General features: G+C 39.4%; 1 protein-coding gene across 3 annotated transcripts in view; it reads left to right on the plus strand.

The window, feature by feature from the left end:
* Positions 1–2167: 2167 nt before the first annotated feature.
* Positions 2168–24362, plus strand: part of ATP2B1 (ATPase plasma membrane Ca2+ transporting 1) — a 127740-nt gene continuing 105545 nt past the window's right edge. For 2 of the 3 annotated variants that reach the window (XM_053658798.1, XM_037150715.2), the window contains exon 1: positions 2168–2260. The gene's annotated coding sequence lies outside the window, so the exon portion shown is untranslated. Of the gene's footprint in view, positions 2261–2643; positions 2862–24362 lie in introns of those variants that run through there. The other variant, XM_053658799.1, reaches the window with a different exon arrangement.

Here is a 24362-nt window from a genome sequence, read left to right on the forward strand (position 1 = left end):
TTATTTGCTATTTAAGCAATCAAAATATAAAACCAAACTACACAGTACAATCATCTAGGATAGGGACAATAAAAGTATATCACTGTATGTGATTCACATTTCACTAAAATGCACATAAATATGTTCGTGGATGTACATGTATATAATCTCCATAAATAAAAACTCTATTGAAATCATGTTCTAAAATGGAGATGCTGAGTAATTTTTCATGACCACAACACTTTAAGAGTGTATATTTTATTTTTTGGAGCTACAACAAACTCACAGAGTGAACAGATTCTAGTTCAACCTGTTATATATTTTGCTAATGTACTACAGCAGTGATTCATACATACATTAAACTTTATGTCACATTCTTGATTGAAGTAGAATACATAATTCAGTTTTCTATTGTGACTTCCTTGGAGGAAGAGTTGGACAAAAGCCAATGATTCTTAAACGTCTTTAAGCCATTTCGAAAAGTAAATCTGTTCAGTTAAGTTTTGAAATAATGTCAGGAAGGACTATTGTACCACATGAACCAATTCCTTAACAGTGACTAACTTTGCTTGTCAAGGGCACAGCTCAAAAGGTTGACAATGTATGTCCTGGTAAAATATGTTAATTCATAAAAAGTTATTTTCAACAGGATTAACTTAAAGAGTTTTTGCTTTCTAAACTTTTATATATTTTGTTTCAAAGCCTTTAAAAATATTTAAATATAAATGCTACCAGAGAGTAAATATACATAATAAAGTCCTTCGAATTACCTATGTGCTTTTAAGATGTTACGAATACTTTTTTCCAGGCTCGGAATTAAGAGAAAGGAGGAGACTGCAGAAATTATTTTTGTTCTGATTAAGAGATGTTGAAAACAACACTGACAAGGTCTCTGAATGAGAGCCAATGGTTAGTTCGAAAAGAGATTAGAAGCTGGAGCAAGGTATTTTAGGTGAGACACTAATCTTTACAAGTGTTTATGTGTGTGTACGAAGGAAAAAACCGTTTTATTTTTAAAGTAGATGTCACAACAGATGTTTTTTTATTGACTTGCAAAACCTCTTGAACGTTGGGGCAAAGCAGGCTTAGCAACTAAATTCCGCATGATAACTCGGTGGTTTTTGTCTTTTCCCCACAGGAAAGAAGGGCGATGGGTAAAGATGGTACAAGTGAACTAAAAGAGCCAACAGTTTGACATAGGTAGAAAAAGCAAACCCCAAACACCGGGATTTTTAAGCTCGAATCCTGAGAGACCGGTCTGCAACTCTGGTACGCCTGCATTAACCCTTTGGGCGCTGCAGCGGGATCCCAATCGGGTCTCTGCGGGCCCAACCCTAAGCAACAGAGATGGAGCGTCCAGCACTCGAAGGGACGAAGTGGGCTCTCCTTTCCTAAGAGGGAGCGAGCTGCAAGGCACTTCGGTTGTTCGGCGCTAGCGTCAAGACCCGGGACCGGCGTAGAGTCCCGTAGGGAGTGGAGAAGAGGTGCTGGGAGGAGGTGCTCAAAGGTCCGCTGACGAGTGGTCAGACTCTACCAGTTGTCCCCAGCAGCGCAGGCCCTCCCACGCCCCCTGGCCCAGCTCCTGGACTCTTAAGGGGAGCAAGGAGAGGCTGTTTTGGCGGGGCCCTAGGTGAAAGACGTCCGCCTGCGGCAGTCATCGCTTTCCAACCTCCACGATCGCAATAGTCCGGCCCCGCATCGACAGAGCCCAGTGACTGACAGAGTTACCGCCTTGCGCACCTCAGCCACCCCCTCCCCCGCCCACGCCCGTCTCCCTCCCCTTGCGCCCTGATACGTCATGGAAACACGGACGTCAGAACCGCCCAGCCAATCCCAGGCAGCAGCAGGAGGAAAAGAGTTGGTGGGAGGGGGCGGGGCAGCAGCTAGTCCGGACACTCGGGAAAGGAAGAGAGGGAGGGGCGCGCGGAGGCGTGAGTCCCCCACGCCCTGCACTCCAGCCACCCTTTCCCGACCGCTGGGCAAATTCTAATCGCCAGGTGCGCGCTCGCAAGCGGGGACGCGCTCGCCTGGTCCTCCCCTTAAACGCCCTCTGTACTCCGCTTGGATCACACTCCCAGTCAGAGCCTTGCTATCTCGGCGCGCGCACGCGCGGGCGCGCGCCTGCCCGCCCCCAGGCTCCCCGCGGGCCGCATCACGTGACCGCGCCCAGCCAAGGCGGCGGCGGCGGCGCGAGCTTCGGCGGCAGCGGGAGCAGCTGCGCCGCCAGCGTGGAGGGAGAGGCGTGTGGGTGTGAAAAGAAGGGAGCGCCAGACCGGAACCGGTGAGAGTTCTCTTTCCTTTGCCTTCCCCAACAGTCTTGTGGGCCACCCGGTGCAAACGGACTCTTGCCCTAAGCTGCGCGCAGTCCCCTTGTGCTCAGCTGTCCTCTCTGGTGGCCGCGGGCCCCGCCCCGATCGGGCCAGGCTGCGGTGCTCACCGAGGGGGCTGCACCCCGCCCGCCGCTGGCGTTGCGGATGGCGGCGTGAGGCAGCCGGTGCTGAGTGCGGCGCGCCCTGTGTGAGGCTTCTCGGAGCCGAGGAGGCGGGTCTTGCGGGGACGCGGGCGGCCACTCGGTGGCTGCCGGGCTCTGGGCGGGCCGGGCCGGGTGCCGCCTCCTCCTGCTCCGCCGCCTCCTCACAGTGAAGCGTGAGTAGGGAGCCCCGGCTGGTGGACGCCGAGCCTCTCGGCTCCGTGACCGCCTCATTCTCTAGGTGCAATCGCACCTCCGCGTGGTGCCCCGAGCCCTGGAAGCCGGCTGCGGACACTCCAAGGAACGAGCCCCCATTCTCTGCGCTTCCCGCTGTCACTTACCCTAACCTCGACCCTCCTGCACCCTCCTTTTCCTTTACTCCTTCGGAAAATGGTTCCCGCTGCCCAGCGAGGTGAGTGGCGGCCGCTGTCCTCCCGCGGTCGGGGCGATGGGATAAGTCACCTGCGGGAAGGCCGGGCGGAACACGAGAGTCTGGGCGTTGCGGGGAGGGCCCTGACAGCTGGGTGCCCCGCGGACTGCAGCCGCGTTAGCGGGTTCGGGAGAAGCGGTCCGGGGCGTTCGGGGGGCCTCTCGCAGGCTGTCTCCTGCCGCGCCCGCACCAGGAGATCCTAAAGGTGAGCGGGTTCCTGGGCGTGCGCTTCAGCACCGGGTCCGGCGAGAGGCCCCGCCCAAGACCCGAGGGACAGGGCTCAGTGGGGCTTAGTGTGTACACCCGCAGATCTTCTCTGAGCCTTCTCGTCCAAGAGGTAGCTCATCCCGCCGCCGGCCGCCCCCGCCCGGCGCTTGGTGACCTTGAGGGCAGCGGTGGCCGGCCCTCTTTCCCCGCGTCCGGAGAGGGTCACCCTATTAATCCCCGGCTTCGAACCTACTGGGTCTCCGAAGGGGACGCCTCGTTGGACCCTGTTCGTTGGTGATTGATTCGTGTCACACCTGACGGTGATTCCCTGGACTTGGAGAGCCGCTGTCTCGCCTTTCTCCCGGCGCCTGCCCCTTCGCGCCCCCAAGGATGTTCCCGGTTGCTTCCGATTTGCGCTTTGGGGTTTAGTTTAGGAGAACAACAAAAAAAATACCCTGCGTTCTCCAACTGCCTCTTTGGAAAGGGTCGGTGAGAAAGAGCCGCATTTCAGTTACGAGGTTGGGGGTGTGCTGCTTTTATTCCATCCTGCAGGAGAATCCTGTGGCTAAGCTAGTTAGCGACCCCTGGTCCTGCGCCGCGGTCACTAGCCAGATTGGACTCTGTGCGCATTGCATTCGCCAGTTTTCTGCGGGACTCGCAGCACTGGAAAGTGTGCTTGTATCCTGTACGGTGCAGCGGACTTGACGCCTACGGCAGGGCAGGGGGTACTCGGGGTGGGCTGAAGGGATCGCTAAATCTGCGGAGGGATTGCAGGTGTATTTTTACCTTTCCCTGGGGTTAGATCGCAGTGGACAGCCACTTTGGCTGCTGTGCGTTCCACTTTTCTGGGTTTATTAATAATCTAATGGCTCCTGTTGGTTTTAATTGCTGTTCATGATAAATTAGTTAGGGATTTATTTTCTTACGTGTGTAGGTACATGTTGGTGTCTGTCTTGGACTATCTGCCTTTCAACATGGAAGCTTTTGTTGTGTTTAACCTCCCCCACCTGAGGACAGTGTTATTTTAAAATAAAGCTTTTATACAGCGTGGGTGTATGTTATAATAAGAAGTACTTGTAAGGATCTGCTTTGTACGAGGCTCTGCTGGGGCAAAGGGTGTGTAACCCTTTGGATGGTGGCCCATGTGAGTGAATGGAGGGCCTTCACTGCTTGCCCTGCTGCTAGATTTCCCCAGACTCCCCGTCCTTGTGTGTGGCAGAGGCGGATTGCGGGAATTAGAGGGATTGGAGGAGAATCTCTTTCTGTACTTGTGCCTTTCTGATGGGTCCCTCTCCCCCTCTTTCTTTTTCGACCTAGTGAGTTCAAATTTAAAATAAATGGAAAACATTTTCTTTAAAGGGAACCTCTGAAAGCTAATATATGACATGGGCTTATTTAGCCATGACTTCAAGGGGATGTTTTAGTTTCTACCTTGCTTTGAATGAGACAGTTAAATTGCTGTAATTAAGGGTGGATCTCTGTCCTGATTTTGGCTTGGGTGTAACTAACTGCAAAGATCTTTGAAAAGTAACTGTTATTGCCTACCATATAGTCTGCAAAAGTGAGTCACAGTAGGGTGAGTTGAGGACAGAGCGCCACCTTTAATTTAAAATTTCATGATTTTGTTTTATTAAAATTGTGAAAATTTCTGAGTACGCCTTCTTGATTTTTATTGCAGTTGTCATTACTGACATCTTCATTTACATGTATAAGATGACTTTGCCTTCATCTTTCTGTAATCCCTCACTCTTTTAGGGCGGATTTCTGCAATTAAATGGGAAATCATAGTTTTTAAATTGAAGCTTGGGTTTAGTGTAGGATTCTGAGACGAGGTGAGAAACTGGGGTAATGAGCTCTGAACACTTAGGAGAAGAAATAAGTAATAGGTACGTTGTAAGTGGCAACTAGCCATTGTCACCAAATAAGGGTACCTACCAGCATGATTGTGGTCTTACAGTTTTTTGGTTTGTGTGCTATTTACCTTCTAAAGTAAACACGTAAAGTTATTAACCTTGTTTGAATAAGGTATAGTAATTCTTTTTGTTTGTTATTCATCTTCCAACAGCTTGCCTTTTATAGTTTTACTGAGACCTTTACAATTACTGTACCTGATTAATTAATTAATTAATTGTAGAAAGGGGAAGAGAGGGAGAGAAACATTGATGGGTTGCTTCTTGCATACTCCTAACTGGGGACCTGGCTGGCAACCCAGGCATGTGCTCTGACTAGGAATTGAACCGGTGACCTTTTCAATTTGCAGGCCAGTGCTCAATTCACTGACCCACACCAGCCCGGGCCAATTGTTTAATTTGGTATTGTTTTTAAGTAATACAAATTAGGTCTTGCAGCAGGACTACATTCAGAGTTATTAAATACAGTGTTGGAAAAAATGGTTTCCATATATGGCTCTTCTCGTGTATTTTATATAAAATTAAATGCAGTTTTTATTGCTTAGAAACCAAATGCTGTAGTGACAGTTGGATTGGTGAGATTTCCTTCCCTGCCCACTTGCTTCCTTCTGTCCCCCTTCCCCACAAATAAAACATTTAAGGTACACTATATCTCAGGCTCAGAATGGTTTTCAATTATTGGGACTGCAAATATACCATAAAGAAACAAAGATTTAGCTCTTAAATAATGAATAAGTTAATATGTGTGGATACTACTAAATATAGTTTTAATTATAAACGACAAGCTATTATTGCCCTATCTGCCTTTAAGTTTCAACACTTGGGATTTCTTCAGAAACTGCTATAAAACAAGCTATTGAACTATAGATAAATTTCATTAAGTAAAACTAAACAAATCTGCTTGAAGTAAAAGGTGGTGGTTTATGCTTATTCAATCTGTGGAATATGGCCCCCAGTTAAAAGACATTGAGCAATTAGGTTGATGCATATATGCAGAGTTAATTGTACATCATTACTCATACTTTGATAAGAGATCTTGATTTGGGGATTTCATTTGTCAGGCAGACTTCATTTTGGACAAAACAGTCTTTTATCATGTGAATTGAGTTGTATAGGTCAACAGGTTTTAAGAGGAATGGTTAATTACAACTGTCATCGCTGGTCTTTTCAACACTGGCCAAAAAGAGTTTTTGCCCTTTTTATCCTTTTAGCTTTTTACACATATGCAATTAAAACTGGTCGTTTTCACTTTTTAATTCTGGAATTTTGTGATGAATGAGCAAAAAAAAACAACCAAGTAAAGATTAGGAAGGAGAAACTTAAGAATTCTATTTTTATAGTTTGGGTAAGAGTATTTACTCACCTAGTCGGAAGAGAATAATTATTTTCTAGTAGGTGTCATAATGTATAGAAGGGTGCTGAGAGCAGCTTATTTTGGAGTTTATAAAATCTGAGATACCACTGGAAAAAATGATAAATAGTTATGGGCATAATTTTCAAAAATAAAAGAGACTTTTTTTTAGCTTTTACGGATGTTTTGTATATAAACATACAGTGTCTGGTTAAAATTGATTATGGAAATTATAAAATATATGGAAGTATAGAGAATAAATATAATTGATCAACTCATAGTTTATCTAATATTTATATCCGATCACAAGAAATAGATGTTATAAATGGGGTCATAGTACAGGTAACTGAATTGATTTTTCATGTTTTGTATTTATAATTTACAGAATATACTTACAAATATGCTCTATATCCAATTGAATCTGAAGGGCCAGTTTTTAGATTTATTGTTCTGTATATAGCAGTCACCTAAAGATTGTGTCCCTCAAATTTTGCTCTCATAATAACAATGCCTTTGATTTATGAAGTGCTTTACAATATTTCAGAATGTACTTTACATATTTTCTTACTTGATTCTCACAGTATATGATCTTGTGAGATGAGTAAACAGTTGTACCATATTCCCCCGCCCTGCCCTACCTTACCACATGTCTCCACATGTAAAATAATTTGTCTAGGTTCTACGGTTTCATAGCCAGCAGCCAGATTAGCCAGAACTAGAACTTAGGTGAATTGTAGTTTTTGCTGCATTGCTCTTTCTATTAGATGTGTTTATGTAAGTTTGTTAAAGTTACATATAAATTTATGAAAAATCAGTTTCTGACCAGAGTACATTTTATAGTGTAATATAAACAGATTCGTTTGGGCTTAGCTTTATAAATTTAATCATTGCTTGTATTTTGTGTAATATAAACAGTTCATAGCCTGATTTACTTAACAGCTGAGTAAATGAATTCGAACATATTTGAAATACTACGTTTTTAATATTAGAGATTGGATTATTTTTAAGTTAGCAGTTTTGTTTTCAAAGACCTGTTGGTCTCTGAAATGATTTAGGTGTGTCTTAAATTTTGAGTTAAAAATAAAATGGCTTATGTTTCCTTTAGTTTCTGCTATAATTTTTATGTACTTGTTTTTCTTCCACAATGTGTTTATTACCTAAATCTTGAAATATTAATTTATGTAATAAAATCTAGTTTAAGAAGCCTGAAGCTGAGAGATTTTAGTTCTTGAAATCCAAAACTTTTTTGCATGTCTCATGAGAAAGGTAGTGGCTCTCCAGCATTAGTGTGCATGAAGATCACCTGGGGGAGTTCACGAACGTGCAGATTCCCTGGCATTTCCTCTGAAATTCTGATTCAGCAGATTTGGGGTGGGGCCCAGTATCTGCATTTTGAATAACATTGATGTTGAATTCATAACTAGGTTAAAATTATATTTTGTAGTAGAGGTGCTTTTATAAAGTAAAATTAGAAGGGCATCATTGATTGATTGGGTTGACTGAAAAGTTTGTTTTTTTACGTAAGGTGACTCTGGTAGTGCTTAGCTACCTTTAACTTCAATTAGAAACCATTTTGTTAGATTGGATTGTGACAGCTGTCAAAATCAACATGCATTTTTTTTAAAACATCAAAATTGGTGATTTTTGTGCAGCAACTTTAATATTGAAGATGGAAGAAAATACACATTTTCAGCATATTATGCTTTATTATTTCAAGAAAGGTAAAAACACAGCTGAAATGCAAAAAATGATTTGTGCAGTATATGGAGAAGATGCTGTAACTGATCAAACGTGTCAAAAGTGGTTTGCAAAATTTCTTGGTACTGTTGACCTTCGGGCCAAATAATTCCTTGCTGTGAGGGCTGTCTTATACATTGGAAGATGTTTAGCAGCTAGCCAAGTTTGATGTATGGACTTGGCGTTTTGTGATAATTGTGAAATTGATAAATTGACAATGTTTGTTACAGGTATTCATTGTCTTCTTTCAGAAGGTCCACCTCTAGTTAAGTTACTTATTAAGCACTGTAAACTCCTAGACAGAGAATGTTCTTCTCTTTTGTTTTCATGCCTCAGTGCCTGCTATTCCAAATGACTTAAACATGGGGGCTTATTTGTAAAAGTAATGCATGCTTCGTCAATATACTACTGTACATTTATGCTTCATTCTAGCTCTTATTTTTTGTTAGCAGGAAAGACATTGGCTGTTCCTTCGAACTAAAAGGACATACAATTGGTGAATAATTAGTGGTTCTTATTAGTTTCAGTTAAGGAGCAGCTGTTCCTTCAAAACCAGAATTTTAGTGCCTAGTGATCTTTAAAGAATATTCATGTTGTATGCCCTGGCTGGCGTAGCTCAGTGGATTGAGCGCAGGCCTGTGAACCACACGATCGCAGTTCAATTCCCAGTCAGGGCACATGCCTGGGTTGCAGGCCAGTTCCAAGCAGGGGACTCATGAGAGGCAACCATACATTGATATTTCTCTCCTTCTCTCCTTCCCTTCCCCTCTAAAGATAAATAAATAAAATATTTTTTTAAAAAAAGAATATTCATGTTGTGACTAGTAACTTAACCATCTTGTGCATTCAGACAGAAGTTACTGCTATTTCACTTAAACATCAAATAACAGTTCCTGTAGTTCAGCAATCTGTAGGAAGGTCCATTTATTGTAAACAGATCAGACTCTGTGAACTGTTTTATCTAATAGTATATGCCATATATGGATTACTTTCTCTCTGAGTTTTAAGATGCTATTGTTTTTGCTTCATTTATAGTAATATAGTAAATAGTTGCATCTGTACTTAAAATACACTTTATAATGAAATTCATTTCAAAGCAGATCCAACTCAAGGCTGCCTAACATTGTTTTTGTTTATTTATTCCAAAACTTAGGTTCGTTGCCTATGCTTTAGGGTCGTATTTAGGAATCATGAGTTATAATTATAAATGATTGTAGAAATCTAAACTAATAAAGTGTTCTGGCAGCAGGATCCAGATAAACTATAGGTACACTTCCCACCATATTTTTCAAAGCTTTTTTTTTTATTTATTTTTTCCTAGGGCAGTTATCACTTATTCTAAACAGTATGGAGTGTTTGTAGTTACCTCCACAGTAAGTATTACTTGGTATTTCTAAGTACAATCACTCTCAACAATATAGTTTCTCAAAACTTCAGATATCCTCTTTGTGTTAATGTTCCTGTCACCTAGGCTTCTGGAGAAGGAATAAGGATATTTTTGAATGGACCAGTGCTTGCTTACACCGTGAAATCTGAGATTATACAGCTTAACTGTAAACTAGTATAACTACTGTAAAGACCTGATAAATTTAGGAGTAAATGTTATTTTCTGAAAAGTAGATCTCAAAAATGATTTGACTGTGTTCAAAAGATTTGAATATTTAAAAAGGTGCTTTTTAAATGACTTGGTTATTAACAGTGTGGATTTATTATTCATTGTATTGACTCAATGAGCTCACTCCCAGAAAGATTTTAAAGAGTCTTACTGTCAAAATTCTCAGATCTGCTGCTTTAATCTACCTTTTATATTTGTGTCAGAATTCTTTATTTGTTCATTTTTAAGTAACTTTCCTGTTGCCACTTCACAAAAACTTTCAGTGGTTCCTCATTTTTTCCTCTTCATCAACACGTTACATGACTCTGAAGGCCTTTTATAAAATAGCTCCATGTTTTCTAAAGTGTGTTGTAGAACACTGGTTCTAAGAAACATTAATAGGAGTTTAATGAGGGGAGTAGGGCAAAATCCAAATTAAAGATACGCTGGGTTATGCAGTTTCCCCATTTGGGACTTCTTCCATACTTTGATATGGTAATATGAACTGAATTTATCTAACTGTAATCACTGTTTTGCTCCCCTGTTTCACAGAATCTTTTTTGAGTGGAGCATCTCATCTGGTACTTTTCTATATTATTTAACCAGGATCACCACTTGGCATACCTCCATGGGGTACTGTTCACTTAGAACACAATGTGAATCGTGTTTCCTGGATTTGAGAGCAGTGCTGTAGTACTGCTCACTGTTCACTACACGACAGTCTTACAGTCTAGCCATGTCCTACAGACATCCTTCTCATTCCTTTTGCTGTGACTTTATGTGTGTACTTCCTGTCACACATAAAGGGAGGCTGATAGCAGCCTCCCTTTTCTTGGCCATCTAAAGATTCTCATCCTTCAAAACTCAGCCTTAGTTTACTTTTCCTGGTCATTACGCATTATTTTTTTTGTCCCAGTTTTTCTACATTTGTAGTTTGATCATATACTTCCCATCTGTTAATGCCCTTTTGTCTTGGTCAGCAGTGTTTCATCAGTATTTTGGGGCATATTGATTTAAGATTTAGATATTGTGTAGCTTACATTGTTAAGGTAAAGAGAAGATGAGTTTAAGGAATTTTTCTTGGAGAATTTTGAAGTCTTTTTTACCTCTGAAATTTAAGCTTTTTTTTTTTTTTCCGCTCAGATGGATTCTTAGGCAACCTGTTTTACTTCTGGAGAATAGCTACATTTCATAGAATGTTGCTAGGATGATAGAATTTAGCTTCTGTATAGGAAGTCTTTTCCACTTTTTAATTTTAATGTAGTAAGCGATTTGTTTGCTTTAAATTGTGTTCGGATTATAGTCATTATAATATAGCTATAGTCATATTATATAGTCAATATAATATAGTCATTATAATATAATATATAATATTATATTATATTATAGATATAATATAATATAATATAATATAATATAATATAATATAATATAATATAATATAATATAATATAATATAAATATTTGTATCTTAAAATGTCCGGTTTTACTATTCTCTTGGCTTGCGACATCTTTTCCTTTCATCTGGATTGATATTCTTAAGATGTGCTTGTTGGATCTGTAATCAGTCAGCCCATTGCAGAATGTAAAATGCCATAATTTGAAACATATATATGGTTTAAAATTTAAAGCATGATGTTTTTGTAGTTACTATTCATTGACATGGATATTATGAAGTTGAGTTTTTAAATGTCTGTTTACTGCAAGCTGTAATTTTTCTGAGTTATTTTCTATGAACTGAGAGTGAACTGTTAGTTAGCTTATGACCTGATGCAGAATCACTATAGGCATCAGGAAGTGTAAGTATATGGTCTCTGTTGTAAAGCATAATGATGTGGTTTTCCTTCTAACTGCCTTCCTTAGGTCCAGAAAGGACAGCCTATATCTGACTTCATTATTTCCTATTGAATGTTCATGTAATGTCAGACATTTGAGTAATTAATGATTTATGTTAATTTAGTATGTAAATTATGAGTTGTAATTTTAAACATATGAATAATTTAATGTTTATGTAAACTTGGTATGTAAGCCATTATAGTTTTTTAAAAAAGACTTGAAATGGTTTCTCCCCAGAGATTATTTTCCAGTTATTAGCACAGCTGAAACTGTACAGGTGCACCGCTGTTCAATGTTCTCCCAACCCTTTTAAATTGTATAGACCTAATTGTTGGTTGGGTATAATAGATGGAATTCTAAGACTTGTTTTTGCTTTAACATTGCAGTAATAATCATAGTAAAATTGTTGATCAAGAGAGAAGGGTAGAATGGTTTTGGAAGTGAAAAAATAAAAATAAATCTGTCAAGGCATAAATCAGTGGAACTAGCAAAAGTGAAATGGCTTATAGCATGATGTTTTCCTGTTGGATTTTGATCTTTAATTGGGACACATGGGGATGACATTGGCATATACTCTGTATTACCTTGCTAATACCTAGAGTTATGCAAGCATTTCATTTCCTTTGCTATAATTCTGTCCTTTTCTTCTCTACTTACACCCCAAATTAAGTGAATGATGCTTTAACTATGCTGACTTACAAACTTCAGGTACTTTGGACACTCCTGACAACTAATACTGTGGTGGAGAACTAAGTTAAAGGACACCAGTGCAAATAATAATAAGAGGACTGAAAACAAGGAAGGTCAGTCTGTGAAGTGGGAAAGATAGGACACATCAGGAAAAGGAGATCCTCTAGCATCCAACCCTCTGGATGTCAGCTATCGGGGAAAAAACATCAGTCATTCACTGCATGCACAATGGATTTAGGGTAAAGTTTAAAATTCACCTGCTTCCTCTATTTTTATATATGTCATTGAATACTGGAACTTACCTGATTCTCTTGTCTCTGGACCTCTTACCCTAGCCTACCTTTAAGTAGGAATGCCCACCTTTCTCAGAGCCTGTGTATCTTTATGATATTCCTATAAGTGACTGGACCTAAAACTTCTGATTTTGGCTTTTACTCTGTATTGTTATCCTAAGTTCTCTCCAGATTTAAATTTGACTTTAATCTTCACCAGTAAAAGGCCAAATGACCTCAGGTAAATCTCTTGGTTTCTTTGTTAACTATCCACCCTTTCCCCCAACACACACACACACACACACACACACACAGTACAAAATATCAAGTCAGGGAGTTTTATTAATATTCTTTCTTGGAAGGTTGACTTAAAAAAATACTGATTGGACAGTGTAAGTCTTCTCCACCCCCCATGTCAAATTTTCAACCAGTTTTAGGTTTGTTTTCCAATACTGTTTTTTAACTAGCTTGTCATCATTCGGTGTTTCGTCTTGTGATATGCTGTATTTCACTAATGAAGATGATTTAGCTTTTCAATAAATGTACTTAAAGTTTCCAGTTAAAGAAGTGGCATATAACAGGCATTTAACTCTGCTCCCTAACAAAAGTATGCTCAAATGTGAGTTAAGTGAAGTTTACATATTTATGTTAAGATTCCCAGCCTTCTTCCTTTCCTGAGCTTTCAGGGTGCTGGCCAGAGTTTGTCTTTTCCAAGAACTCGGACCAACTTGAGGGAAGGGACCTAAAGATTCTGACATTGGCTTAGTATTTGTATGATGGGATTGCCTAAATAAAATGTCTTGTGCTTCCCTGTGTTTATTGTAGCACTATTTATAATAACCTATATCTGGGAAAAACACAAGTGCATGCCTATCAGTAGACGAGTGGATAAAAGAGCAGTGGTACCTTTGTGCAATGGAATACTACTCAGCCATAAAAAAGGAAATCTTGCCCTTTGCAGCAGCATGGATGGACTTAGAAAGCATTATGCTAAGTGAAATAAGCCAATCAGAGAAAGACAAATACCGTATGATTTAACTTATATATGGAATCCAATAAATAGAAAACAAACTAGAGCTATAGACTCATAGATACAGAGAACAGACTCATAGGAAGAGTGTTGTGGGACTGGGTGAAAAAGGTGAAGGGATTTAGCAAAAAACAACAATGACAAAGAAAGAACATATAGACATACACACTAGTGTGGTGATTACCAGAGGGATGGGGTAGGGACAGGTAAAAGAGGGTAAATGGGGATAAATGATGACAGGAGACTAGACTTTGGATGGTGAATACACAATATAATATACAGATGACTTGTAGAATTGTACACTTGAAACATACAATTTTACTAACCAGTGTAACTCCAATAAATTTAATTTAAAAAAAGAAAGTGTCAGTCACTCTACAGTGAAGTCCGTAGTCAGAAAGTGCCATATGTGAGTCCAGAATTCCTAAAGAAGTTTTATGTATTTATAGCCTTATTAAGGTATAATTGACGTAAAGTAAGTTGTACATATTTAAAGTGAAAACTTTGAGTTTTGCTGTATCTGTACTGCAGTGAAACTACTACCCCTGTCAAATTAATGAGCACAATGATCCCTCTAAAAGTTTCCTTGTGTCTTTTTGTAATCTTCTTCCTCCTCTCCCCCAATCCCACCTCTTTAGGTGGGATTTTTTCCTTAGGCAACCACTAATCTGCTTTCTTTGACTGTAGACTAATTTGAATTTTCTAGAACTTTATTGCATGGAATCATGCAGTATGTGCTCTTTTTGGTCTTTCATTCAGCATAATTATTTGAAATTTATCCATGCCATGTATATTAATATTTCAATCCTTATTATTACTAATAAGGATTTCATTATATAGGTGTACCATAATTTGTTTACTCATTTATCAGTTGATGGATATTCTGGGTTCCAGTCTGTTTAGGTATCTGTCCCCTTTTAACTAGGTTGTGTTTCTTACTGAGCTGTAGTTTCTTTACATACTTTGCATAAAAATACTTTGGGAAGCATTTGTGTTTGTGCTGAGGGTGGGAGGAAAAATGGTGCTGAAAGGTTGTGTGTGAATGTGTGTGTGTGTGGGTGTGTCTTCTGAAACTGAAGAAGCAGGCAGGAACACTGTAAGTAGAGATGGAGTTGGGTGCTAAGAAGAAAGGCACCTGTTGCCTCTGAGGAGAAAATAAGGTAGGGGGGTAAAAGAACTGCTGATATTTTTAAAAATTGATAAATAAAAGGCCTTGTAGAACTGTTTTTTAAACAAACTTTATGCATGTATAAGTTTGTCAAGATTAAAAATGAATTCATGTGTGTAGATAACTCAGCTATGTCACCTGTCATTTAATTCTTGTGTCTCTGTACAGTCTTATGTGATTTAGTATTTGTATAAATGAATCCATTTTTATGAAAGTGTAAGTGAATAGCACAGAGGGCTTGACTGAAGACTTTTTTAGCAAAGACAATCCACAGATGACTTAATGTCCTTCATTTCCGTCTTAAGTCTTCCTCCATTTTGCAAGTTCAAGTTTGTCATTCCTTTACTATGTAGAAGTTGGTTGCCATCTGTGGGTTTTTTTGCCTTTCCCCTGAGGTATTCTTATCGCCACATCACCTCATCACCACACTACCACATCACCACTCTATACACATCCCAAGCAACTCATAAAAACCATGAAGATGTTTTCTAACTAGTTACATATTGCCCATTCCCAGTTAAGAATCTGGTACATGATTTCTCCATTTCTTCATCTGCGTAAGTATATATTCTTTTTAATGTTAAGAGTTTAATCCCATGGAATGTTGACTTAAGGGAGACCCTTTAGTAAATCTGTTAAGGGGTACACTTCTGTAGATGTGTCTTACAATTGACTATATTTTAAAATCCCATTGCCATCCTTAACTCCCTGTCTTCCCTTTGGGAACTTGGTATTTGACTGAATTTCTTTGTATTGCTTTCTTTGAGGGAAGTAGAATCTCAGAGAAGACAGCAATGATCTCTTAAAAGATGTTAGAATTCAGTCCTTGCCTGGTAGCTCATTTGGTTGGAGCATCGTCCCATACACCAGAAGGTTGTGGTTTAGATCCCCGGTCAGTTGCACATACCTAGGTTGTGGGTTCAGCCCCTTGTCAGGACATACGCAGGAGCCAGCTGACTGATGTTCCTCACGTCAGTGTTCCTCAGTCTGTCTGTCCCTCTCCCTCTAAAATCAATACTTACGTCCTCAGGTGAGTATTAAAAACCAGTGTCAGAATTCAGAAGAGAAAAGAAAATTTTTTTTGCCAAGGTGCCATGGAAATTGACCAGTTCTAAAACACACTAAGTACTTTGACTAAATAAAGGAGACTTAAAATTATTGAAATGTAAAGTGAACACCTGTGCACCTACTTTCTACCTTCCAGGTACTATTCTCAGCAACTTATAAATATTATTCTGTTTAAATGAGTGGGTTCTGTGAAATTTGGGGGAGAAATATTCTCTACTAAAAAAGAAAAGGGTTATTAATGATTTTAAAGGGCACTTCTAAAATACGATGACTTACACAATCTTTCTACCAATTTAAAGTGTAACCATACCAATTATATAATGTTTAGGAAAAAACAGAACAATGTAAAAATGAAAAAAGTCATAATCACTCATAATCCTACCTCTGAAAAATAGTCCACTTTAACATTTTGATTTCTTTTCCATCTTAAAAAATTTATACACCTATTTACATGCTTGAGATAATGTAGGCATAAGTGTGTGCTTTGAAAAAAACTTTCTGTCATTTTCTTATGTCATTAAATTTTCAATCAACATTTTAAAAAATATTTTTATTTATCTTTAGAGGGGAAGGGAAGGAGAGAGGGGGAGAAATATCAATGTATGGTTGCCTCTCGTGCATCCCCTGCTGGGAACTGGCCTACAGCCCAGGCATGTGCCCTGACTGGGAATCAAACCACAATCCTCTGGTCCATAGGCCCGTGCTCAATCCACCGAGCTACACCAGCCAGGGCTTTAATCAACATTTTAATGAATGTAATATTTCCTCCCATTATGTTGGATATTTGGGTTTTAAGTTTTTTCTCTTAAATAATCCTCCAGTGAATTATCTGTATTTGGAGATGTTTATCTTCATTTATGATTTTTTTCCTTTTAAATTACCGGGTTAAGGATTTTGGTAGTTTGTTATCTTTTGGTTAAAATTTTCTGCCAGTCTTGGGGCTGGTTAGGTTTTTCAGATTCTTTATCTTTTCTTGCTGTGTGTATAGTTCATGCCATTCATTTCTAGGCCTCTGCTTTACTTTCTCAAATTATTGTAGCACTTTTTAAAAAAACTAATATTTCATTTATGTTTTTGTCAACTTTAGAAAGAGAGGTAGGGTGGCAAAGAGGGAAACATCGGTTTACTATTTCACCCACTCATGTACTTACGGACACCTCCTATATGGGTCCGGACCAGAAATTGAACCCACAACCTTGGCTCATCTGGAAGACACTCTAACCCAGTCAGGTCTATCATAGCACTTTTAAAATTCTTATTTTGTTGTTGTTTCCATGTTTGACACCTCCATAAGACATTCAGTTTGAGAACATGGACTATAAATCTTTCAGTCACTTGCCCTGTGAGATTCTTAATGACTCTTGATTGAACATCTCCTGTCCAGTCTTGAATTTGAATCTACTTGTATTGGACTCCAGTATAGTGTTCATTTTGTCTCTCCTTAGAAACTGTAATATATTTGAGGTAAATTTATCACAAGGCACTGTTTCTTTTAACTCCAGCTGAAGAATATGCCAACTGAAAGATACTTTTGAAAATGAGAAATGAGACTTCCGCCAAGATGGAGGCATAGGTGGAAACACCTTGCGTCCTCGCACAACCAAATCTAAGAACAACAAATTTTAACAACAATAACACAACCAAACCACACAGAAAATCAACAATACGGAGTCCGAAAACAACAAAATGCTCAACGAAATGGTAAGAGAGGCAAAGCCAGCAGCGGAGCAGGTTGACCAAAAAGATCCCCAACCGGGTGGTACGCAAGCAGCCGAAGGCGTGGATCCCAGGTGCACGCTAGCTACGAGCGCACACGGGGAAGAGGCGCGGCTGGCTGTCTGCGGTAGGTTGCGCATTTGCATGCAGATAAACCAGTGAAGAGGTGAGCATTGAGACCGCACGGCGCCGGGCAGCAGGCTCGCACAGTTCCGCTCGGATAAACAGGCCAAACAGGCCGGGCGAGTGGTGGGACAGACTGGGCTAGTGAAAAGGACCGCCATTGCTCCCTCTCTGACACTGCCCCCACATACAGCATCACAAACCAGCCACCTGGGTGGCCCCCCCCTGGTAAACAACTAAGGCTCCCCTCTTCATACTTAATGGCGCAAACAGACCAAAAATGGCTCAAGCACAACTCAGAGCCCCAGAGCCAAGAAATCTAAGTGACTAAGAAATAGCCAAACTTTCAGATGCACAGTTCAAAACACTGGTGATCAGGATGCTCACAGAACTGGTTGATTTTAGCCCCAAATTAGAGGAACATATGAAGGCTAAACTAATTGAAATGAACGGTAATGCACAGGAAACCAATAGTAATGGAAAGGAGACTGGGACTCAAATCAAGGGAGTGAACCAGAAGGAAGGAAAAAATGACCAAACAAAAGAATGAAGAAACAAGAATTCAAAAAAATGAGGACAGTCTTAGGAACCTCCAGGACATCTTTAAACGTTCCAACATTCGAATTATAGGGGTACCAGAAGGGGAAGAGGAACAGTCATGAGTGGAAACCTTATTTGAACAAATAATAAAAGAGAACTTCCCCGTTCTGGCAGAGAAAATAGATTTCCAGGAAATCCAGGAAGCTCAGAGAGTCCCAAAGAAGTTGGACCCAAGAAGAAGGGTCCAAAGAAGTTGGAACACACCAAGGCACATCATCATTACATTAGCCAAGATTCAAATGAAGGAGAGAATCCTAGAAGCAGCAAGAGATAAGGGGACTGTCACCTACAAAGGAGTTCCCATCAGACTGTCAGCAGATTTCTCAAAAGAGACCTTACAGGCAAGAAGGGGCTGGAAAGAGGTATTCCAAGTCATGAAAACCAAAGACCTACAACCAAGATTGCTCTATCCAGCACAGTTTTCACTTAGAATGGAAGGGCAGATAAAGTGCTTCTCAGATAAGACCAAATTCAAAGGAGTTCATCATTACCAAGACCTTATTATCTGAAATGTGAAAGGGACTTACCTAAGAAAATGAAGATAAAAAATACGAACAGTGAAAGGACAGCAAACTCACAGTTATCAACAACCACACCTAAAACAAAAGCAAATTAAGAGGACAGCTAGATCAGGAGTGAACCATAGAAATGAAGATCACATGGAGAGTTAGTGACAGGGGAGTGGGAGAAGGAGAAGAGAGGAGAAGGTACAGAAAATAAGTAGCATAGACAGTAGATAGAAAATAGATAGGGGGAGGGTAAGAATAGTAGAGGAAATATAAAATCTAAAGAACTAGAGACACATGTTCGTGAACTAAAGGGGGATGGTGGGGGAGGGGTGTGCAGGGTGGAGGGGAATGGAGGGGGTGTAGAACAAATGTAATGGCATAATCAATAAAAAATGTTAAAAAAAGAAAATGAGAAATATTTTGTTTTAATGAGGCTATATAAATTTAAATCTTTCTGAAACACTTCTACCTTCCTTGCTTTTAAAAGGTAGGACAGACTTCACTAAGTGGAATAGACTACTAAGAGGGCCATTAAAATGGAAGTTACATTTATTTCAAAATGAATAGATAAAAAGCTTTTATATTGGGTTGGCCAAAAGTCTGTGTGGTTTTTCTGTAAGGTAAAAGACACGTACTTCATTTTCACCAATAACTTTATTGGTTTGGATATTTGGATATTCGAGTCTGTCACCTGTCTCCCATTATTGGCTTCTAATGGATAGAGGCCAGGGGTGCTGCTAAACGTCTTCCAGCACATACGACAGCCCCACAGCAAAGAATCATTTGGCTAAAAGGTCAGTGGAACCAAGAAACTTCACAAACCACTTTTGACACATTTCATCAGTCACAGCACCTTCTCCATACACTGCACAAATCTTTTTTTGTTTGTTTGTTTTGCATTTCAGTTGCATTTTTACCTTTCTTCAAGTAATAAAGTATAATACACTGAAAATGTTGTGTTTCTTCCATCTTCGATATTAAAATGCCTACACAAAAATTCACCAATTTTGATAAGTTTATTTTAAACACATGCTAATCACAAGACAGTCTAACAAAATTGGTTCAAATGAAGTTAAAGACAACTAAGCATTTACTAGAGCCTTCTTATGTAAAAAAAAAAACACCAACAAACTTTTTGGCCACTCCAGTAAAATACATCTTTACAGGTTAATATATATCTTCTTTCTTATAGTGGAAACAACTCTACAAAAATGCAACATACAGACTTTTAAATGCAGTATATGTTAAGAGGTAATGCAAAAAAGTGAATGTTCTCTAGTGTATATAAAATAAAACCTTAAAGTTTCAGGAAGGTGTTCAAGCAGATTCTTTCTACCACATTGTAACTGACTTCTATTAATCCTCAGATTTTGAGGGGAAAACTTAAGATTTTGGAGAAATGTATGTCTTTTAAAAATGCCCTGTGGTCACTGTGCTAGACAGTAACAATTGTGACCTGCCAGAAAGAGGCTGTCATGCAGAGCTTGAAGTCAGCCTCAGTCAGTGTGTCCCGTGTTCCTTCTCAGTTTCTTTTTTTGTTCACTGATTCATCAGGTGCTGTATGCTTCCAAGGAACCAATGTAAGTGTGTGCACATGTGTCCTTCCTGGTCTTTGATCTCTCCTGTATCGAAAGGGGATATATTGTTTCTAGCTATTCTTAACATAGAAGAAAGGCATTTTGGAGTCAGCTGTCAAACCTTCAGATCTCAGTAATTTCATGGTATCTTGATAGTGACACCTGTTCTTCTGTCACAGTTACTTTTGAAGGATTTTTTTTAAGTTGCTCTGAACTCTGCTTTTATATCCATGTACAGCCAAGGTTGAGAGCCAAGCTCTGAGTTCTGTTATAATCTTGGAGTTGCCCTTACTGTCTTCTTTCTTGATGTGTACCTGTAGATGCATATTGAACATTTCCCCAGGCAGAGGCTGTATTGATGAAGGTCTTTGTGCTGAAAGGGGAGAAAACATCTTAGAGGAGATTTTTTTGGCCATGTCCCGTCGTCAGTGTTCAGTACTAGGTAGCCCCATAAAGCAGGCACCACGAGAAGATGAAGAGTTTTGAATCACATGAGGAGGTCTAGAGAGATTACCATTTAACTTAAAGCTGCAAATGCACTTAAAAAGTCTGGAGTTATCCAAAATCACTAGATGATAGTGGTGTTGAGGGCTTTGAGATGACAGCTGTAGAAGTGGGAGGTATGGGGGAGGGAGAGTAGCATAGCTGATAGTTGATTGAATGTAACTTTTATACATCTAGTTAGTAGATATACATCAATATATATGTATTTAAATGTCCAAAGCAGTTGTGTTTTTTCCCCTCAAGTACGGCCTCTTAATTAATTAGAAAAGTTGTAGGTGTCAAAGAATAAAATGTACCAAAATAGCTGTAGCATGACATTCCTATAATGTTGATGTCATTGAATTAGTGGTCTTGTGGAGTGAAACTTAGTGGACTAATTGCCATCTAGAATATCTCTGAAATGGGAAGGGATGAAAGAAGGAGGAGGCTAGCAGAAAGGGGGAAAGTGGGATAATTTCTCTCGTAGCCTGAAGGCTATTATTTGCCTAGTTTCCTGAACCATGTGAAACAAGTAGAGAACCTAGCAACTGGCAGTAAAAGCCCTCCTAGAAGCCAGGATTCCTTGAATTAAAACTCTCAGTGTCTCACTCCACTTTGTGTTTGTTTCCTGTGTTTACTACTATTTTATATACATTTCATGTACATTTTGATAATGTTTCCCAGTACACCGCAGATGAGACCAAATTTGGAGACTGGAAAGGTTCAGAGGTGAGCATAAGTATTACAAGAAAGAATTGAAAGTTGACATCTTGACAGTGAAAACAGAGGTTTTTAATATCAAAATAGGAATTCGCAAAAGTTATTGGAAAATTTGGTTCAAAAACAGAAGCTCTCTGCTGCTCTTCCCAGCTGGAGTATCCTTATCTGGACTACTCATCATGAAAACTCCTTCATGAAGCCCTCTCAGCCTCTCCAGAAAGTTGGGTGCTTCTCTCTCTAGCACTTACTGAATTCATGCATGTCTAGCCAGGTCGACACCGAGTCCCCGTGCTCCTGTTTCTTTGCTATCACAGTGTTCACTTCAGATCGTACCCAGAGTTCATATTTTGTTACAGACATGTTCCTCCTGCTCATTATTCTGTGACATACTTTGTACATCGTGCTCCCCTTGCCTAAATTCCCCACATTACAAAATACTGTTCCTTTTTGAAAACACTTTTAAGTTAGACTCAGAGAGAGCAAGATGACAGCTAAGGGGGAGGGGGAGTTAGGGGGTTGAGGGAATGAGCAAAAGGGATAAAGGACTCATGGACGTGGACGACAGCGTGGTCATTGCTGGGAGGGGGTGTATAAGGGGATTAATGGTAATGAAAAAAGCAATAATAGAGATTTAATTTTTTTAAAAGTCAGTTCTTTGATGCGGCATTCCCTCAGCTTCCCTAAGCAGGGTCAATTTCTGTGTGTTACCATTGGTTTATATTAAAGTTAGCATTTTCTTGATTCTAAAACGTTAGAATATAAATTATTGATATGATAATAGTTGTGGGGAGTGAAATGAAAAATTCAATTATGTTAAAAAAAGAGTTTTGCCAAATGACAGAAACATCTAATAGGTATTTTCTTCAACATGGAAATGTCTGAGTTCAGACCTTTCTGAATTGTAAGTCATCTAAATCATTTTGGCCAGTGATTAGGGATGATAACATGGTAACATGTTTCTTTTTATAATCCTTTGTTCTATGATATTAACCTCCTTAACACAACTGACCTTTGAAACTTAGTATAAGTAGGTAGGTTTTGTTTGCATTTCCCATTGCTAAAACTTAGTTTTTTTCATTATCTTTTTTAAAAAATTTATCCTTAATATAATAGTAGTTCCGAGTGTGAATGCATAAAAAGGAAACACTGTTCTTCCTTAGTTTGAAAATTCTGTGACTTTCTGAGAGGTGGCAAATCCTGTTTTCTTACATTGCTTTGCCATGTGACAAGCATTTTGTGTATAAACTAGCTTTTGGCTTCAGTGTTACTTCTTATAGATTTTTGAAAGATTCTTTAAGAAAATAAAGTAGGGATTCAAATTCCTATCAATTCAACATGGAAAAAAGGAAAGACTTTCCTATTTTATAGGCTACAAATGCTGGGAAGTAAGAATGATTCCTGCAGTATATTTGAGCCAGGGAAATGTGGTATTTCTAAAATATCATTTGTCATCTTCGAGTTACCTGTTTACAGGTTCATTTCCCTGGAGAGAGAGAGTTATTCAAGGGAGGGGTCCACATATGTTGGTGGTAGTTTATGTCCCCAGGACCTGGCGGAGTGTGGGTCTTAAAAAAATGAACAGTAATTCTGAGTGATTAATTGCTGGTTTAATTATGTTTGACTTCTTTAAATAATCTGAGCTAATTTTGTGGTATGTTGTTGGAAGATTTTTTGTGTAAAATATTTAAAATAAAATTTTCATCTTTATAGGGATAAGCTTCAGCTTATACCAAAAATCTCATAACCCGATTCTGCTGAATAAATAAGTGCTTTTGACGTGGAGAAGAGTTTCGAGTATTATACTAGTAACAGTCACAGACTTCAGGTCATTGTGTGTGTTAAAATGGATTTGGCTTAGTGGGTTTAATATTTCAGGTCATGAGGATAAAGAACCTCTTTTTTTTTTAATAGTTTCAAGAGGACTGATGCATTCAAAAGTGTGTTGCATGTGACAGTTGGTATTACTTATTCTGCATAGCACTCTCCAATTATGGTGAAGGCTTCTTTCTGTATACATAGAGAAAGTGAGTCAATTTACCTGCCCCAATGCTGAGTGGAGGCGAAGGGATCTGAGCCCAGCTCTCAGACTCCCCAGGACTGCTTTTTCTGCTATAGTACACTGTCAGGTCTCTGATGTGTTACCAGTAGTCTGTAGTAATGCCAAGAGCTAGATTTCTTTTTCTTTTTTTGCAATTACAATGTTCTTGGATGATTCTTGAAGTAGTTGCTGCCTATCCACTTAAGGTTTGAGGAAAAATGTACAAGAAGAGGCTAGGGATTTGGTTTATTCTTACTGACTCTAAATAATTGACTTTAAAAAGCCAAATTTAAATCTAGTTCTGCTTAGGTTATGGGAATATTGTGCCATATATTTAAAGTAACAAACACTACCCACTAATGTGGCTCAGTTGGTTGGGCGTTGTCCTGCAAAGCAAAAGGTCACCAGTTGGATTCCAGATCAGGGCATATGCCTGGGTTGTGGTTCTCTTCCCCCTCCCCCACACCCCAACCCTCCCTGGGCACCTCACATAAGAGAGGCAACCAGTTAATATATCTCTCCAATCATTGCTTCTCTCCCTCTCTTTCTCCCTCCCTTCCTCCCTCCTTTCCCCTTGCTCTATAAGTAAATAAATAAAATATAAAAAAATAAAGTGACATATACTGAAGACTTGATACAATCCTGATCTTAAAGGGAGACTTTATGCTACTAGAAAATTTAGGAGGAAATAGTAATTCTTGATGAAATGTGGTATTTGTGATATCTGGGGAAAAAAGTTAAGGTCTGTAGTAGAAGAACATAACCCTTCAAGATCCAAGAAAGTACTCATGTCAAAATTAGTAAGTGGTAAATAATAAATGGTAAAAATCTATGCTTATTAATTTTTAAAAAGC

This window comes from Artibeus jamaicensis, unplaced genomic scaffold, assembly GCF_021234435.1.
Source record: "Artibeus jamaicensis isolate MK-2021 breed Jamaican fruit bat unplaced genomic scaffold, CSHL_Jam_final scaffold_584, whole genome shotgun sequence".
Classification (NCBI taxonomy): domain Eukaryota; kingdom Metazoa; phylum Chordata; class Mammalia; order Chiroptera; family Phyllostomidae; genus Artibeus; species Artibeus jamaicensis.